At 33.0% G+C, this 14288-nt stretch overlaps 1 protein-coding gene and 1 long non-coding RNA gene across 12 annotated transcripts in view; one reads left to right on the top strand and one right to left on the bottom strand.

Annotated features, from left to right (window-relative positions):
* HDAC4 (histone deacetylase 4) overlaps window positions 1-14288 on the bottom strand; it is a 371906-nt gene that overhangs the window by 100731 nt on the left and 256887 nt on the right. The gene's annotated exons all lie outside the window — the stretch shown is intronic.
* LOC147073593 (uncharacterized) lies at window positions 9116-12130 on the top strand. Its single transcript, XR_015070384.1, has 3 exons — window positions 9116-9237; window positions 9672-10674; window positions 10816-12130. It is a non-coding gene; the product is annotated as an uncharacterized LOC147073593 (long non-coding RNA).

The following is a 14288-nucleotide window of genomic DNA, read 5'->3' as shown; positions in this document are numbered from 1 at the left end:
ATAAATGTGTATATATAAATTTATTATAAATAACTTAAATAGGATGTTTCAAAAAACACTCCTGAGAGTTAGAATAGTTCTGCATGCTTAAAATTTATCACGTTATAATACTAGATGGTTTCATCAAGGAAAAGTGGGGAGGGTGCCGAATGAGATATAGCTACAACATAAGTATAACGTTCAATTTAAGTTATGTTGTAAGTTTGGGAAACACTGCGTCTATGCATTAAAAAATCAATACATACTAACATAAATCCGGTGTTGCGGAATTTGAACTAGCATTCGACAATATTTACGATTGGAAAATTTAAAATTTCTCCTACCGTTGCCAAAAACATTTCGAGTTGAATTTCCCCGAACTCACACCTCACGTCATAAGCGAAGAATTCCGCGCATCTTTAAACATACTTGGGGCGTGAGTCACAAGGTCGTATTGGTTTGAAAATCTCTCATTGTGTGTGTAAGTACATTATTACATACTACAGACCATGTAAATAAATAAATATTACATCTCATTCATAGCGAGGTGTTTGCACATTTTGCATGAACGATTCTGCGTCCCTAATTCACTATTATGTCGTCCGGTTTTGTTTATTTTTGTTCAATAAAAATATTGTGGCGCCAAAACGCCAGATAGAATAACCAACATTTTTTTAACACCTAATAAAAACAGTTACATTATTGCACGCAACTTTCCCAGTTATTTATTAGTATAAAAATCGGAGTTAGGTTAGGGTTAGGATATTATAACGAACGTTGACCTTTTGTAGTATTTTTAAAGAAGGAAAAGAAACACAAAAAATAATATTTTTTAAATTCAAAGAAAAACTTACAATAAAAATACGGTTATGTAAAAATATGAAAGCTCTATTTATCAATTAAATAAATGAAAAGTAAATCTTATCTCAAGACGTAATCGATGTTTTTTTTAATTAAACAAAGAAAATTTTAATCAGACAGATAAAAATAATGAATGCACTTATTCTAATGAGACAATAGATTGGAACGTTGGACGTATGGACATTTTAGAACAATTTTTTTAAATTACTATTTAAAATGTATTTTATCCCTATTAGTAAAATAGTCGAATTGTACTTCATCTTAGATAAATATTTAAGTATGTACGTATATAATACTTTTGTATTTAATACATTCGTAATATGAATGAATGAAATATTATATAAAAAAAAAGTTAGGCGGAGAATTGTGCGCAGTCTGCGTACACGAAGTCAAAATAGCTAAGCGCCCTTCCACACACAGTGAATTTTATCGCTGCGATAATAATACGCATGATCATTTTCCGCAAAACGTGCATGCATCTTTCACATTACACCGATACGGCATGGAAAAAAAACCGCTTCAGTGTAATGTGAAAGCTCCACTGTAACCGCTTAGCGGAAAATAGTCGCGCGAATTTCTATCGCAGCAATAAAATTAGCGTGGTAACGTGTGCGTAGATTGCTTGCTTGAATGCAATTAGAAATTGGGACAAAACTTAATAAAATAACACCAATAGGTACCAACATAATAAATTTAGTATCTACTGCCAAAATAACACAAAAATATAGGATAGGTTATAAAAATTGTGTCACTTAATGTAAGGAAGCTACTATAACGTAAAATCGGCTATCGTCTACAACATGAATGACCACACAGCACGATGAAGAGATAAAGACGCTCTATCTATTGTATTATAATATAATATAACGTAAGCCATACACAAAGAATTAAGAATACATACATTGATTTTTCCAACACAGAATAGATGGCTGCCGCCTGATTAAACGAATTCTGCGTCAATTTTGCGGATATACCGCGCCATTTATTTTAATTTAGAACGTTTATTATTAGTGCACAAACGTCCAACTGTAACTTATGAAATAGCGCATCAACGAACAGGCCGGAGAAGTAAGAAAATAGACAACTCAGAGCAAGTGCATAATCGTACACAGACCGTAGTCGCGTGATCCAGTTCAAATTTAGAACAAAATAAGGGCGGAGTTTTGAAAAGTTTAAATCGTTTTTTTATTTTCCCGATGCTACTATCAAAATTTTTATTTCAATAAAATAGATGAAAGCATATTACAGGAACTCTTTTTCAGTAAGTATCACACTGAAAGTTTTATAATAATATATATTATAATATATTATGAAGGTGTATTTGCATCTGCAAAATATTATAATTCTAGCAATAAAGGCTGCACGGAGAAAAACACTGTTAGACCAGATTGAGAGTTGATGCCGTGACAAGTATGGAAATATTGAACGTCGTCAAATTCGTAGAGCTTTGCCTATGCTACGGCGTAACCGCGTAGATCACCGTAGACCCGATGGTGTTACCCGACGGTAAATTTATTTTCCATATCCACGTACACTTTTTATACAGCTATTTTATATTGGAGACCAAGATAAATTTATACACCTAGTTTTGTTTATTGCAATTCAAATTAGTAGATTTAAACACGACCAGTAAAGAAAGTCATGTGAAAAAATAAGCCAAATTCAAATTCTATGACGAAATTTTTATGTACGTATATTAAAATGTCAATATGAATAAGGAAAATTAATTTAAATGTTGTCACGGGCAAAACGCCATAAGTAGACTTACGATGTTTACACAGACTTAAATATTTCGATGAACTAGAACTAGAAAAAAAATTAGTAGTACTCGTTTTTTTGGCAATAGACATTGATGTCATACTTGACACATTCCAATTGGCTTATCGTATATATATATATATATATATATATATCATGTTGATTTTAAATATTTTGACAGTTCTGGCAAAAGCCATAACACTATGTAAAAAATAAGTACTAATTATTGTTTTTAAAATTACATGTTTAAATAAGTATGCATATCAAACCATAGCTCGACGTAGTAAGCCCAGATCTCCTATATGTAACTGTAAAAATGAAGAATTTGTGGTTACTTTGGGAGCTACATGAACAATTAGTTGACTTTGCGGGAGAAAGAAAAATTCTTTACTCATCCTAGAAATCAACAATTAAATAGTGGGTACTCGTAAAACACTAAAAGAATATTATTGTATAATACGTTGGTTTACTGACAATAAAGTCATATTTTGGTACGTGAGCTTGATGTCCATGGTTATGTAGCACTTATTTGAATAAATATTTTGTCTATATGTTAATTTAATAAGCATTTACTTGGTAGAATTCCATTTGACAATATGATGATATAAATTATAATATATATTATCATATAACGTGAATTATATCGATGGCTCAGTTCGTTAGTGCCACAACTAGGAATTAGTAGTTTTGAGTACCTAATGACTGATCAAAGTTTTGACTCACCAATACTGACTTGTAGAAAAGTGACAAAAACATCGGCCCAACTTACTAGTAATTTTTTCGAATTGTAATTTTGTGGAACTGAGAAGGAGCGATATACGAATATAATGGCTAACATAACTCAAAACTTGAAATTTTTGACTTATCGTACTATGGAACTGAGACGTCGATATAATTTAATTCAATGTTTACTTAACAATATAATAAATACCTATAAGTAAATTTGGATAATTTGGAAGCGTTGTGTAAGAAGTATGATGATTTTCCGGACTGTACTAGTCAATAAATGTCCGAAAAGTGAACCCCAGTATCACAGCTCGACTTCACAGTTAACCCTTTCGTAAATTATATCTAAGCAAAAAAAACACACCGTTATAAAAATAATCTGTCAGATATATATATATATATAACGTAATCAATCATATTTTAACTAACATTTTGATCTAATGGTGAGTCAACATACCAGATGGAATAGAGTATCCAACATATAAATAAAATAAAATTAATATGTAAGAATATGAGAAACATTACGTAGGCATATAAATAGTATCATGCCTCATGAGACATAAAATGTTTTGATGATTTAATTTACCATATGAGATTCTAAATATAACTACGGCTCTCTGCGTATCTAGGGACTACGTAAATATATTCTTAGATAGAACAACAACACTAGGCCATAGGGCATAGACACAAGGTTCAAAATGTCATTTGTTCAACTGTTATGAAGGAAATTAGTAACACATCCATATAATATTTCCAAATAATAATGATAAAAAACAAGACCCCAAGAAAATTAGATGATAAGTTGAAACATCAGTTAAATTCGTAAGAAATTCGTTTTTTACAAGCTACAATAAATTTACTTGCATGTCCCCATTAATAATCATTCTATTATATTGTAAATAAGTGGGGTTACACCGTTATACGCTATTTAATCAATTTAGTTGTGTATTTTTAAACAAGTGACAGCTGTCAAATCAACATAGGCACCTAATCAAAATTATTATCAAAAATCAAGTAAATAATATAGGTATAGGTACCAGTATTTAATGTCGTTTACTCGTTGCAGCCACACCGAAACTGTAGTGAGTACTGATTATCTACGCAATTTAACACTAACAAAAAAGACCATCGGAATGAATATGCATGCATCTTTAGTAGGTACATACGAGATTAGTGAGTAATTTTATTCAATAACGAACATTAAGAGCGTGTTGCCATTTTTATAATAAATAAAACGAATTGTAGGTATACTGTATCCGCCGTGGGTAATGTACTCAAATATATCACTGATAAAAAAACAGTATAATAACTATTAATTTACGATTATTCAATTTCATATTTTCACCATTGTATGCAGATTCCAAAATCATTAATAATTAATAATTTACGCAGAATTTTTTTAACTGGCACCACTTTTGTTGTTATTGTTTTAATAAAATGACGACTATGAATAGAGTTTCATAAATAGTTTTTGTATAGCGTTGCTGTCTTCGCATTATTATTAGCAAATTTTTTTAGAAATAAATAAACATGCAAGCTATTTAATATTTGATAATACAAAATGCTTTTGTTTGGTTTGATTCTTTGTTGAACAGCCATAATTATGATAAAACAAGAGCTCGTTCGAAATTTGATTTTAGAACGTAACTTGAATTTGCGATAGTATAATAGTAGGTACGCGGGAAATTCAATTGGGGAAATTTTTGAAAGACCAGCAACCCCCCCGTTGTAACAAATACTGAGAACGAAGTGGCCAGATCGAAGAACAAAAAGGATTACTCCTGCGTCGATTTAGTTGGGAATTACTTAAAATAAGGTTATTTTAGTTCTACGTCTTCGCACGGCTGAACAGCGTTCATCTGGATCTGGATGGAATAGCCGTAAATAAATATTACAAAGTGGCGACAACAGGGCTAATGAAGCAAAAATGGGTACGACAAACTAATTAATTAAAAATGACTAATTTAAGATATTGTCATACTGTATTAGGTAATCAAAACCACATGTATGTCAACTCAACTAAAGTAGGTAAATAAGTAACAGAAGGCTATTGCATAGAAACGTAGGGGATCAAAGTAAATGTAGCTATTGTTAAGGGCCCACATGCCCAACGTAGGTCAAAAATGGAGATTTTATGGTATTTTCAGAGCATAACCCTGGACATTCCTTAAATGTTGTATATAATCTATTTATATAATTTTGAAGCTTTATTATCCTTTATATTTATTTTAAACATTTGATGACAGCATAAAGTATTTTTATTACATAAAATAGTAGATACTTATTCTTTTAAACCTCTCGATCTAATGTTTTAGAATATAGTCATATTTCAGCACATCCATGTGCAGTGGTGTTAAGATTTTTTAGATTTATTAATATTTAAACGCATTTACACAACCATTAGTAAAATTAATGATCATTCAGCACAGCATTTCAGCAGCACAGTGAAATATTTACGATAAAAAATTATATTTTAAAATCTCTGTGATCCCAAATTTGACAAGAATTAGGCATTTTATTATTCAAAAACTGGGCACGATCAACACATTTGAAGTTACTGATTATAAGCTTCAAATGTAATAAACATCCTACGAATAATGATTGTTTTATAATAATTATTGACCTAAGAATAAGGTTGTATTTTTTTGAAATACGCCATTTTTATTGGCATTTCCCAGTAGTTAAGCTATAACATACGGCCGTAGCCATAAACTGACAAACGATAAATGAAGTAGGTAGTAAGATCATGTTAACGCGCGTGTTTGAACATCTACCGTTAAAAAAAAACGATTTTTTTCCGGCTAGGTACAATTTCAATAAAAAAAATATGTCTGAGGCGATATCTGTTTTTTTGGGCGCTGTAAGTTTGAAAACTACCGATTTATATGAAGAAATATCTGGTCTGATGAGTGTTGGCAAATCTTGAAGATCCCTGCCCCGAAAGCGACATGGACCGAAACAGCAGTGGAGCGTCTGATGAACTCGCAAGGGCCAAAAACCAAACACAAAGAGATGACGACCGAGCCCGAAATAGACTAATGCGCTGTGATTTTATGTCTATAAATGGAATGGATAAATCGGTACGGCCGCGTGGTCTGTTTTGGTTCGCTACTTTGCCTCGCATCGAGCGACAAAGGGTATTTATTTTGGGCCAAGGTACGTTATCATTTCGGCGCCGATACAAAGAGCACGCTCGAAGATCGGAGACGAATACGTTTTGAATAAGACGGTTTCAATTATTGGGCGGTTACATTAAGAGCGTACTTCAGTGAAACGACAAATAATTTTCAACAGTAGGTGCGACGAAATTTCTCACTAGTCTCCAATCGGAGACCGACCGTCGAGGTATCCCCACGTCGATTTGTTTTGTCATGGCGTCGGATGAAAATATTCTTAAATCGTGTAAAGTGACTAAAAAACATTACGTAGGTACCTATGTGCTTAAAAAAGAAAACATGTCAATGAATATACTATTATTATTAGTAATATAACAATAAACATAACATTAAATGGACGCATGTTGGATTTTTATGACAAATTATATTTCGTTCGGCACGCGTCATTTGCACAATCCGCGCATCGCCTAGCCACGATCTTTTTAGACCATGTCTCAACTGAAGTATAGCCTTAACATGTAACCACACATTATATTTCGCCGTAGCACAGATCACCGTGAGCTGTCTCGCCGGAAAGAGATGTCCGTATAGCATTGAGACGAATTGTTCGAAATTTTATTAGATTCAATAAGAACATTAATTTGATATTTGATAGGTACTTGATACTTGCGAGCACCTACCGGAATAATAATATATACCTGCGATAACCACCAGTTAACTTCGTCGCAATTAGATGGGACACACATAGCTTAGCGGTCAGTGCACATGGGTGCGAATCCCAGGGTTCGATTACCGCTGGGTGTCGTACTTTTTTTTCGAAAACATTTTTATCTAGTGGTTGTATAGTCTGTATTCTATAAACTTGCGTACACGTCACACGGTAAGCATCCTGCCATCGCGTTCGACTGTTGCAAGTTTTCAATGGGAGGGAACGAGGAAATACACACTTAAATCATTAGCATGTGCAAATACGCCGGCTAGGAATCAAGTCAATCAAGGTAAGTACGTACTCATTATTAGTACCATGATTCAAACCATAAAAGTAAACTGACAATATCAACACACTTTGATAAGAATTTAAGTTATAATATAATATACTACTAGTTGTTAATTTAGTCGTAATTCGCACAAATGGCTCAATTCGTAAAACACATTGGCCGGAAACCAAAGGATGCGGATTCGAGTCCTGCCCAGCGTCATATTAGTACGTAAGCACGTTTCTCAGGTGTTTACAATAGTTATGTATGTTCAATACTAACTTAATTACCTACTTAATACTAATAAATACCTTTTGTTTAAATTTAGAATATCCGATAAACTGCAGGTTTTCACAAATACACAAAACAAACGAAGATGGTCACTCTTTTTATTTGGTTAAATAGATTGACACTAAAAGCACAAAAACATATTTAATGGTTTGTCCACAATTGTATTCATTATTAAACACTACATTAATATTATTATGTTTAGCAATACAAAACGCACGTGGTAGATGATAAAACAAGCGAATGCAGATTACTTAATTGGAGCAAAAAGCCGATTCTGCGAATTTGCCTAATGCCATCAACAAACTTTACGTAACTCAGCTGCTGATTTTCGCGTGATTCAGCTGTTAATGTGATCCTCGCCGGCCATGTCGGTCAGTAAAGCAGTTAACTAGAGTGTCGCCGTCGAATCGGAGATGGGAGGGACGACTCGGCTACTTGTTGATACCGATGACAGGCCCTCCGGATTCGTCCCTCTGACTCAGCGGGACGGAGTGAACTCGGTCCGGAGCACGGTCATTGTGAGAGAGGACACGTGGAGTGCCGGGAAATCCCGACAACGCACGTATCTCATGATAGCATAATGTATTTGTAAACAGACACCTCGGTGAATCAGGATTATGGAGGAAAGCTTCGCGCACATAAATAGCACACGTGTAAACGGGTATGTTCATATTGCAATTGCATTTAGAAAACTATAAGTACTTAATAAGTTGTTAAAAGATAGATGTAAAAAATAAATCAACGAGTAAATTGATAACGGACCAAATTCACACAATAAGTTTTATTGTTAAATATTATTGCAAGGAATGTTTTAAAATCAATAAATAAAAGATACCTTTATACCCCGTTTACACGTGCATGGATTTACTGCTGAAAGTAGGTATGCATTATCGCGGCCATGACAAGAAAATGCAACGTGTAAACGTGTATTATCATGCAAGTTTCATGAATCAAAAAAGTTTGGATTTTGCGCAGTAGAACGATTGTGGCGAACCTGTCGGTAAAAAAACGAACTACACCGCGCAGACTCATTTTGAGGTTAACCAATTTTCACGACCTGTCAAATAGGCACTATAAAATGACAACATCGCGTCTCGCTTACTCTTATAGTTTAAAATACACACTATTTCTGCAAGTAAATCCATGCACGTGCACAGGTGCTATTAGAATAAGTACTGAATAGACCAAGTTAAGATTTATTGTGTAAATTTAGGAACTAGCTAAATTTTCACAATAATATGACGTTATCTGTGTATTGTTACATTATTGCATAAGGAATGTTTTTAAATCTATGTTCTCACGATTACCCTTGTCAGTGGGAACATCCCACGTAACGAAATATCCCTATTCAATGTTCAATCTATGTATTGCGCATGTAGTCAACGAGGATGACTTTTTTTCTTTTTTGATCTACAGTTTATGTATTGTCAATAATCTGAATTCAATAAAGTATTTTAAGAAGATAAACTCGTTAATTATGTATGTATTAATTTTTGACAATTGTGTCGCTACATTTCAAAATCAGCCAAGTCCACCTTTAGGTATTTTTGACTTTTTTTGTGAATTGCTGAAGAACTACTGCTTTCTAACATTTCTGCATTATCAAAATGTGGAATTTATTATTTTTAAATAAACTATACTCGAAATAATATATACTTTCACCCTTGTCACTGTGTATTTGAGAAAACAAAAAGCTGTTTTTCTCCTATTCATCTATTATGGACTTGGCTGATTTTGAAATCTAGCGACACAATTATGACAGCCTGGTTAAACCGTGCTATAACAATGTATTCACTATTCGAACACACGCATAATCTGTCCAATTATGTACCTATCACTATCACTATACGACACACGTGTTTTAATAGTTTTCACGTTTAAAAAGTATTATTCGAATATTATTATTCGGGATCCACTGTCATAATATTGTCTCTTTTTCTATTACGAATTTAACCTAAATCAGAGGCGTAGGTACTCCAAATAGTTTTTTTTTTTTTAATTCTGTAATATACCGTTCACAAAAAAATATACTTACATTAAAATAAATTGCACGGATACAAACAATACGGAAAACAATTGGAAGGGAGACTAAAAAAGCTCTAGACATAAATTTTAGGAGTCTTGAATGATTTTTGCATGTGTATAATATTTTTAGCTCTGTCCATTACCTACATCAACCGTAACCTAACGTTAAACAATGAGAAAAATCATTGATAACGTATTCAAAATAAAACTATCAAAATATGAGTTATTTTATTGAACTAACATTTTTAATATTGGACATGTTGTATAAAGTTTTCTAATGTGAAAAATATATTATTACCTACCCCAAAAATAAATACTGATAGTTAACACAATACATATGGATAAATGACAATGTGGATTGTAGAGCATTTTATATACATATTTTATTTATAAAATGGTAAATATAAAAATAAGCTTAACAATACGGCAGAGCTAGAATCACGCGTGAAAAGGCGTGTCTTTGACAATGATAAACAACGCAAATATGAGATAGCAATAAATCAATCGATAATGTGTAAAGAAATGTTTTTGGAAAGTTAAACAGGTCAAAAGTATTATTTTTTCTATCAAAGATAAATTAATTATTAGTAGGTTGCTATAAACAGCTGAAAAACATTTTAAAATTCTAAAATTATGTTTTTTACAGTTTTACACAACGCACCACTAGGGATTGTAATAACGAATGAAAATATCAATACCGGTATTTCCTATTGAATATCGGTATTCGTAAAATATTAGAAAAAACAGAAGTAGGTATATATCAATAAATATAATATATGTAAAAATATCGGCAGCGCTCTTCCAAGTCAAGCTATTAGCAGGTAGTTATTATAAAAGGCCAATAGTTAAAATTTGTCGTAATTAGTATGCCACCTAGTAGCATAGTGGACAATGCGCGGACGGGACGTAGCCCCAAGAGATGCAGGTTCGATTCCTGCCAGGTGTCTTACTTTTTTCAAAAAGTTTTTTTCTATTGGTGCCAATAGTTCAAATTGGTCGTAATTAGTATGCCACCTAGTAGCATAGTGGACAATGCGCGGACGGGACGTAACCCCAAGAGATGCAGGTTCGATTCCTGCCAGGTGTCTTACTTTTTTCAAAAAGTTTTTTTCTATTGGATATAATATATTTTCTCAGAAATGTTTTTCAAAATTATGTATGTTCAATAATTGGAATGGTAAATTCTTAAATACTGTGAATTATTTGTTGAATAAAAGAAATAGTTACAGAATTTATATTGATTTATGTGCGACAATTTTTCAAATCGGACCTACTGAAAGGTATTTTTAATATAAATTATTGTGTTATGTCAATGGAATAGATGAATTTGAGAAGGTTATGATAATGAGTTAATTTTATAAGTGCGAGTTCGCTACGAGTGAACTTTGACTACAAATCTCACTCACGGGTCAAACAAATCGACTCAATCAAAAGATTTTTCAGAGAATTGCTTAGTGATTCAATTACTTGCAGTATGTTATTATGGTGCACGTACCTATACCCAGTAATTATACGGTGACTATAACATTATTATTTTGCATACATTACTTATCTGTGTGTGATACGGCATTATCGGAAAAATACAGGTTTTACAACAAAAAATCCTGGAAATAAAATGCGCGTCAAGTTTGGGTTGTTTGTGACTAGGGATTGCAATACCGAATGAAAATATTATGTTATGTTTAAAATAAACATCACCTACAATATTCATTAATTCGACTGGTCACACCGACTTGTCTTTGGACGAGCTATCTGCGCGAGTCGTGTGGACAAATTTGTCGGTGTTGAGACGATGTCAGGTCGCGTGGTGTGACAGTAGAAACAAGGCTTTTTGATTTTGTCTGCCGCCCAGAAAAGTCGTGCTCCGGTTGGGTCTATCCAATAGTAATAATGTACGTCACTTAACGGAGCACGACGAAGCGTCAAGAGTCTCTGATCATTCCAATTGGGTATTTTAAAACTATTTATTTGATTCACCATTCTTGCTTTATTTCTTTTCAAACTAAGCTGCTTGTATTTAAAGTTAGTATTTCAAATTTCAGTATCGAGCTGCTTAATATCCATTTAATGTATTTTAAATTCTTGTCTTTGCGATAATATAGTTTCTGTCAAGTATAAATCGCTCTTTTATTTTATTTGTTACCATATTCCACACTGTTAAATATTTATTATCTTTCACGGTCGTAAGATCATATGGCGCCCAGAAATTTATTATGTACATCATAAATCCTGGATTGCAATCCCCTTTTTTAATTCAAATTCCAGTTATCAGTTGCGAGATTTCTGAAGGAATAGCGGAGTTCGGCTCGGGAAAGATCACGTAACTTCACGACCCGGTTCTATGTTACATACTCATGTTTGCTTTAAATATTTTATAGAGGTCCATTTATTTTGTAAACTACTTCTTCAGTAGAAAACATCAAAAAATTAGATACTTACGCAAGTCTATTATATTATAGTGTATAATTATTATTTTATAGTGAAATCTCTACTTTCAATACCGAAATATATCGGTATTGTCTGATTTTTGAAACCGGAATTTCGGTATCGTACAATACTGGAATACCGGTATTGCAATCCTTATTTCTGACGACCGATCCGTTTCGATACTGATTAATTATTGTTGGTTATTCAGTTAATTTTATACGAGCTCGTGTTTACTCAGTTGTCTTGGGACGAGGACACACTTGAATAATAAACACATATCAAGAAAAAGCAACCATATTAAAATACATTTTGAATTAGTTAAAAATAACTTCTAAATAACATTCGTGTCAAAGATAAAAAAATAACTGGGACATTAATTGGTACAATAGACAGTAAATAGCTACCAAACCAGTGTTACCAACCGTACAATAAATAAGTATAATATTGTACTAATATTGGGCATAAAGCGGAAAAATCACAGAATAAACCAATAGATAAGGAGGTGAGGAGTTCGTTCCTATAAGAAAAGTTGTCAGAACTGATTCTGAAAATAAAAATACCTAAACATTTAAATATTTTTATCAAAAATTGAGTGCACTTGGATAATCCAGGAAATAATGTACTGTACTAATACAATCTATAAAAAACGATATTTAAGGCTCAGTAATTAAGTAATAAAATGTACTTATATTTTTCTTATTTTATTTACTTTCTAGAGAATTTTGATTTTGTAGTTTTATTATAAAATGTCTATGTGATCTTCGCCGGCCATGTCGGTAGGTAGAGTAGTAAGTACCAAAATGCCGCGTAGGCGCGAGAGAAAACATACACAATAAATAAAGGAATCGTTTATTATAATTGAGTCGTGAAAGAAAATAGATGATACTCTTATAATAGTTAGACAGATGCTCACTACAGTGCGGTAATAAATAGCATATTATCGAGTATATTATAGAAAGTATTAAACGAACGAGATTACAATTAATTTGTGACAGATTGTCCGTAACATATAAATAAGTAAGTATATAGTGTCAGAGAGATAACACAATTTTAAAAATATATCTCTGAAAATGAAAATTCATATATGAATATGCTCGATTCAAATATAAGAGATTTCGGGATTGGATAAAATCTAAGTTAAAGTGTTAAAAAATCAACAAAGTGGCGTTTAGAAAAGTGTTTTATACGAGAGATTTAAGGGTAATTATAATAGGGATACGGTACTGTAACCATAATGAATCATATTATGCAATCGATAGAAAATAGAAACATTATGGACGAAGAAGAAGCATCGGCTAAGCGTCGCCGTTCTGACAAATGAATGAGTTCAGTGATTGCGTACCTGGCAAAGTCAGTGCACTCAACAAAGACTAGATGAAGCAGCTGACAGACATTGAAACACCAGGACAAAGACAGTAAGACAAAAGATGCACGACCATCACGGCCCCCACAAGGGGGGCGGCTGACAGGGCTTTAGCCTGGTGACCTAGCATGGTGGGTCGACCAGAAAAGTGAGAAAAACACACCACAAGTTTACTCGAATAGTAAAAAAAGTCACATGTGGTGCTATTGTGGCTGCGGGGTTTGATATGATATGATTATTGATATAATTAAACGATAATTCACGTCTAGAATTTTATTTTATAATTATTTTAAGTGTGCTTCTTACTTATAAAATGACTATTGTTATCCAATATGGCGAAGGGTTGCATGCTACATGGCTACAGCAAAAGGAGGTCGCGATCAGTGCTTCATAATTTTATGCTGAGTGCTAACAACTCGATAAATTAACTGGATTTATTTAAAAATCGCTAAAAATACATGGAATACCCCCATAACAATGGGTTCCGTGGAAACCACTTGGGGAACACTACTGGAAAAAATCACACCACCCTTAACCTTAGTGATAGGTAGGGGGGACGCCATAGATCCTGGCCTGGGGGCCCGCTACAGAATGTGGGGGCCATGACCAACACTGTTCAATATATTACTATGTTGATGTAGCATATTTTTTCAAACATAATTAATTGTTATGGTTTATAAAATTAAATTACTTATCTAGTGATTACACAAATTTGGCTGTACACGACCGTGATATTATGATTTGAAAAAAATGGAATATGTGTAC

The sequence above is a fragment of the Rhyacophila brunnea genome, unplaced genomic scaffold (assembly GCF_057557595.1).
Source record: "Rhyacophila brunnea isolate RB1 unplaced genomic scaffold, BYU_Rbru_1.0 scaffold_17, whole genome shotgun sequence".
Lineage (NCBI taxonomy): Eukaryota > Metazoa > Arthropoda > Insecta > Trichoptera > Rhyacophilidae > Rhyacophila > Rhyacophila brunnea.
This window is presented reverse-complemented; position numbering and strand designations above follow the sequence as displayed.